The 6,743-nt window shown below is 40.3% G+C and overlaps 1 long non-coding RNA gene across 1 annotated transcript; it reads right to left on the bottom strand.

The window, feature by feature from the left end:
• Positions 1 to 133: 133 nt before the first annotated feature.
• LOC125297939 lies at positions 134 to 6,660 on the bottom strand. Its single transcript, XR_007194128.1, has 3 exons — positions 6,518 to 6,660; positions 757 to 952; positions 134 to 172 (listed from the first exon to the last, which is right to left on the bottom strand). It is a non-coding gene; the product is annotated as an uncharacterized LOC125297939 (long non-coding RNA).
• Positions 6,661 to 6,743: the final 83 nt, after the last annotated feature.

Raw genomic sequence — 6,743 nt, 5'->3', positions numbered from 1 at the left:
AAAGCATATTTTGTATTTTGGATATCTTTAGGCCTAAAACAACTAACACTCCTATGTCTTTTCCTACTCATACAACCTTAAGGAATAAGGAATAAAACATTAGGATTCACTTACCTTTGCTCTGATAAATGTGTGCTGTCTTTGTTATTCTCCTCTTCTGTCCTCAAAGCTACTACAGAAAGAGAAAGAGAGACTGTGTCATAGGCCTAGTGGAGTTATACTTGAGAACTATTGGCTTCTTTGTTGTGTTCTTTTTATTTTTCTTTAAGTTCTCTGCTGTTTTCTGTCACACGACATTGTCAGATATGCAAACATGTTAAGAATGTTTTTAAGCACATCAGAAGGTTTTTAGGTAGCCTGACAATAGATAAGAGATAACCTGAAATCTGGTTTTGTTTGCCTTGTCTGGTCTAATTTCAGTTACAATTAACAGAGAAATACTCTGACAGAACAACAGATAGTATTGTTAAGCCAAACTGACAATAAACACATAATTAAAATAAGCACCAAACTCAGGGAGAAATGAGTATTACAACATGTTGATAAGCTTGTGCATAAGATAGGTCTATTTGTTCGTTTGTTTGTTCGTCTGTCTGTGCTAGGTTTTCAGTGTGCCGGCACATACTTGTGTTTGTTTGATTCTTTGTTTGTAAACTCAGGGCATTGCTGTAAAATAGCTTAATGCTTAGTCAATTTCCCCTGAATAAACAACGGTTATTGATGATGATGATGATGATGATGAAGATGATACCTTACCTGCAATATGACTATGCTGGATCAGTGGTAGGTGATCATCCACGTTTGGACCGATGACGATGGTCTCTGCTCAATGTAGTGACGATAATTCAAAGGTACTGTAATCAATTCTAAGCTCATTTTAACTTGTAACAGATTTAGTCACATTCAGCGAATATCTCCTCACAATCTGCTATCTGTCGATTATCTGAGTTCACTGAAAAAAAAAAACAACAATAAAAAAACAATGTTCTTCGTACATAACCTTGGCTCTGTGAAGTGGAAACAGAGGAGTAAGCCTGTCCCCCAAAACATAACAAAACCCAGTGTGGAGTTTCTGGGGGTTCACTGAGCTCCTTCAATGATGTGTTGTAAATGTAAATCAGGTTTCTCGGCCAAGTATACTTGCATACAAGGAATGTCGTCTTTGCATTCATCCCGTCCGTGAATTAGTGAACACACAGAGCACACAGTGAACACACACTAACCCGGAGCAGTGAGCTGCCTTGCTACAGCGAAGCTCGGGGAGCAGTGAGAGGTTAGGTGCCTTGCTCAAGGGCACTTCAGCCGTTCCTACTGGTCGGGGATCAAACCGGCAACCCTCCAGTTACAAGCCTGAAGCCCTAACCAGTGGGCCACGACTGCCCCTGTTTGTTGGTTGGTCCAGATATAATGTAAGATGCTTTGGACAAGTGTCTGCTGAGAAACATAAACATAAACATAAACATATACAAATGTGGCGTCATCAAACACTGCTTACAGCCCCTCTACTCGGAACTGACAACATATCACTATACGTTAGCTGCTTCACAGTTTTCTCATTTGCATTGTCTCAACCTATTTTGTGCAACTAATGTTTTATTTGGCCACTCATTGCATCCAGCATACCTCTCTAGTTCCTGGCAATGCTAGTCAACAAAACAAAACTGCTTGATGAAACTATAACGACATGAAGAACGATATAGTTGGGGATCACTTTCAGAGCAATTTTGAGAACGATAAAAAGCTAACAGCCAATCAGAACCATCACATTTTAGCCATCACATTAATTAACACAAGGAGAAACTTTGCTTATCGTGGGTCAGTGAAAATGCTTTTATCGTAATGGTTATATAGTTATCGTTATCGTTTCTGATGTGAACAGCCCTTTACACAGTAGTTCTCATTTTTAGGTCAAAAGCAAAGTCAATGAGCCAGCAGAGAAGTTGGTGCCACGAGAGGGCACCAAACCAAACCTGTTTTATTTTGTTTGTCTATGCCCCCACATGACAACAATGTGTGATGAACTTTACAAACTCACAGCTGAAGATTTCTACAGCCTCTAAAGTTCCCAATTCAAATTAATGGGATTTTATGGATTTAAGTGAAACAACTGTACACCTAATTTATTTTGGTCTGTACCATGAAGGGAAAACTGATTCAACCATATAAGCCATATATTTTCTGAAACCTTATACCCTCAGGATGTGATCTACCATGGCATGAGACATGCCCCACCCTCCTCATTAGTATGCTGCCCTTTCATAATACATAGGGTATGAGTAAATCTGGTATATGGCTGATACCTTTGGATCTGTGCCATTAAGAGAAAACTGGTTCAACCACTCAAACCATATATTGTCTGAAAGCAGTCGGCCTTTTGTTATAGTGCCCCTACTTCCTGGAATAATCTTCAGTGTAATATAAAAATTATCTCTATACTTTCCTATAATCAATTCAGATCTGTAATCACAAACCTTCCTATGTCAATTTGTACCTGCTTTAAGTAAATGTCTTTATTATTATTGTTATTATTTTATTATTAAGATTTTATGTATGTTTCCCCTTCCTCCTCTATAATGTAATGTATGTTATCTTATTATTTATTTATTTTACTTTGTTTTATTTTATTTATAGGCCTAGACCTAGACCTGTACCCTATTTTTTTTCTCTCTCTTTTTACATCTTGTTACTTCATTGTTTCTGTAATCTCGGCTTTATTGAAAATGAGGGCTTCCCTCAATGACCCTCCGAGAATAAATAGAGGTTGAATGAATGAATGAATGAATGAATGAATGAATGAATTGGGTATTAGTAAATCAAATGCATGGCTAATAAGGGAAAACTAATTCAACCACCTAAACCATATATTGTCTGAAAGCATACACCCTCAAGATACAGTATGAACTAACATGGGTTTTGACATTTTCCACCCTCCTCATGACTTTGCTGCCCATGCATAATAAATTGGATACAGGTAAATCAGGTGTATGGCTAATACCTTTTGGGCTGTGCCATTTAAGCAAAACTGATTCAACCACCTAAACCATATATTTTCTGAAAGCATATACCCTCAAGATGTAAACTAACAGGGGTTTAGACATTTCCCACCCTCCTCATGACTTTGCTGCCCATTGGGTATAGGTAAATCGGGAGTATGGCTTCCTGTATATTGAGTGCTGTACTAAGCTTCAGTTGTGAGTCCCAGATGTCCATGATACACTTGTGTGTTATAGACACATAGCTATTAGAAAATAACAATAAAGTTTGGTGCCCTCAGTTAGCACCAGTCGGCCCAAAATGGCAAATACAATTTCATTTTCCATGGTTTAAAATAGGGCCTTGGAGTAAAAGACTAAACCTATTGAGATTGATAATAATCTTTGTTATACAAAAAATAAAGTTTGCTTTAATAAATTTCTTGTCTTTAGAAAACTTTATAATACAAACATTGTGTAACCACTAATAGCATGAACTACACAATTTGTCAATTGTTATTTGTTTGACTCTGCTTGCTATAGCCTCATATAACTTTGATAGAATTTGACCTTTACCTTTGACCCCATGACCTTTAGTACCTAATCAGTGCATGTAGGCTTTATTAACTGTATTGGTTTCATGAAGATCCTTCAATCTGGTTGGGAGATATCACACCAACACTATATTTTGAGTATGACCTCATGTGACCTTGACCTTTGACCTCAAGACCTTGAACACCTAATCAGTTAATCAATCCCTTATAACAAAGACTTTCTAATGAGGAGACACAGCACTCAAAAAATACTCCATAGAAATGCATGAGGTTAGTTTGTAACGCCAATATGGCCGTTGTCTACACATATCCCACCCCTTCCTCGGCAAAACGTTGACATGTAAATACACTGAGCCAATCATGTGGTGTGATGTGAATACATTGAGCCAATCATATGTTATGAACTCGCCGCTGGAGCAAGATTGTATAGTATATATACTCTTTTGATCCTGTGAGGGAAATTTGGTCTCTGCATTTATCCCAATCCGTGAATTAGTGAAACACACTCAGCACACAGTGAGGTGAAGCACACATTAATCCTGGCACAGTGAGCTGCCTGCAACAGTGGCGTTTGGGGAGCAGTGAGGGGTTAGGTGCCTTGCTTAAGGGCACTTCAGCCGTGCCTACTGGTCGGGGTTTGAACCGGCAACCCTCCAGTTACAAGTCCGAAGCGCTAACTCTGGTGGGTCTCATCACCAAGGGCGACGAGACTCAATACAGGTTGGAGGTCGACCATCTGACCACGTGGTGCAGGGACAACAACCTCCTGCTGAACGTCAGCAAGACCAAAGAGATTGTTGTTGACTTCCGGAGAGGTCACACCCAACACCTGCCACTGACCATCGACGGTGCTGTGGTGGAGAGAGCGAGCAGCACCAAATTCCTGGGGGTGCACATCAGTGAAGACCTCTCCTGGACCACCAACACTGCATCACTGGCGAAGAGAGCTCAGCGCCGCCTGTACTTCCTCTTGAAACTCAGGCGAGCAAGTGCTCCACCAGCCATCATGACCACATTCTACCGAGGCACCATTGAGAGCATCCTCTCCAGCTGTATCGCTGTGTGGGGCGGAAGCTGCACTGAATACAACAGGAAAGCCCTGCAGCATAGTGAACACAGCTGGAAGGATCATTGGTGCTTCACTCCCCTCCCTGAAGGACATTTACACCACCCACCTCACCCGCAAAGGCGACCAAAATTGTGAGTGATGCAAGTCACCCCGCTCACAATCTGTTTGATCTACTGCCCTCTGGGAAGAGGTACAGAAGCCTGCGCCCCCACTACCAGACTCACCAACAGCTTCATACACCAAGCTGTAAGGATGCTGAACTCTCTCCCTCCTCTCCCCCTCCACCCTCAGCTACATAACATCCTGGACATTGGACCCACAATGGCCGCCTGCACTACTCCACTTGCACACTTGAACACTTGCACACTTGTACACTTTACAACTTGGTGTTGTTGTCCTGAAAACACAACACTTCTGCTGCTCTTACATAACTTGCACCACTATGCCACTTTCTTTATTACTCAGGTCAAACAGAACTACCCAAGCCTCTTATTGGCCTGACTTTGCACTAGTTTTTTTATTGACTGTCTATGCACAATTTCAACAAAATTTTGCTGCTCTTATTTTTTCATTATTATTTGTGCCCTCTTATTTACTTATTTACTTACTTTTTTGTTTACTTGAATGTTATGTTTGTCTGTGGACTTAAAATTGGTAAAATATGTCTTGTCTTCACCGTGGGATAGTGAGAAACGTAATTTCGATCTCTTTGTATGTCTGGAACATGTGAAGAAATTGACAATAAAGCTGACTTTGACTTTGACTTTAACCAGTAGGCCACGGCTGGTGTCGTGAAGCCTTGCGCACGCGCATTTCTGCTGTATAGGATGCCCGATGAGTGCCCAAAAAGCGTTGCTATATGGCTGCCGAGTGGAGGGACTTGCCTAAAAGGACTTTGCTTATAATGAGTAAATATACCAGGTTTGATAAAGTTCCTCTAACCAGCTTGGGAGATATTGCCTAATATCACAATGTTCCAACATATCATTTTGGCCCAATATCCATTGTATTGTGGTACAAAAGAAAGCCCTTAAGGATTGGCATTGTAGGCACCTTGATACCAAATTTGTTTTCGCTCTATTTACTGCCACCTTCAACCCAAATTCGCTCAGACTACATAGGCCGACTGATCTACTCTACTGTCTACAAGTCTGTGGGACTCCGTTATGGACTTTATGTTAATATAGAAACTTATGTAAGGATACTTTATCATTCCAGGGTTTGACGACAAGGGCTTTGACTCTTACCATACTGATTGCCTACATGACAAAATGTAGGCAACTTCATACAGTAACCTAATTTAAGTTTGGTTAAAAATAACAGTAGGGCCTTTTATGGCACATTTTATGAAACTTTGAATTAAGTCAATTGGGTGAAATGTAACCAATGCAGCATATCGTGCTGATAGGCCTACTGTGAGGTTGTGAAAATTAGAATCACCGTCCTTTCACACGAGTTAGTCAAACATTAGATCAGTAGATGGCGCCAACACATTTTGTTTAGAATGTCTCGTCGCTCAACATATCTGTAGACGGCTGCTGAGGCATGAAAAGGCCTTTTACTGTCTATGGAAAAGGCATTACTTTGATAAGGCCATGCGAGCATCTAAGATAACATGTATGTGATTTAATATATACTTACAACTTTGTAATAGAGGGGAAACTATAGGCTATTTTGATTTCAGGAAATTCAATCAGCATCAAAGACATTGACAATACCTGTTATAGGCTTAAACTGTTAAGTAGGCCTAACGTTTTTATTCTTAGATAAATGTTCGCAATCTGACAAATAGCGTAAGCCTGGTTAATAAGTAGCCTAAGGCCTATTGTTTTGGAAGACGGCATCATTAATCAGCGTATGGAGATTGCATTTTCTAACAGGGGGGTACCAGGGGTAGTAGGCTAGGTTTACAACTTGTTTACCTCATCCATGTCCTCCGCAAAGTCAGAGACAAGTGTCTTCTCACAATGGTCTGTGAGTGCATCATCTACAATGTGACATCGATGTCGTCCCATTGGTTATTATCACCAAAAACGCTTATCGATTAGAAAAAAAAAAGTTAGGCTATCTTACTGTATGGGCGTTCAGCAAATGATTTTAGTCTGAGAGAGAGGATTGGTTACATGTAGCCATTGTCTTAAATTCAAT

This window comes from Alosa alosa, chromosome 7 (assembly GCF_017589495.1).
Source record: "Alosa alosa isolate M-15738 ecotype Scorff River chromosome 7, AALO_Geno_1.1, whole genome shotgun sequence".
Lineage (NCBI taxonomy): Eukaryota > Metazoa > Chordata > Actinopteri > Clupeiformes > Clupeidae > Alosa > Alosa alosa.
Note: the sequence above shows the minus strand (reverse complement) of the source record. Positions and strands in the feature narration are given on the sequence as shown.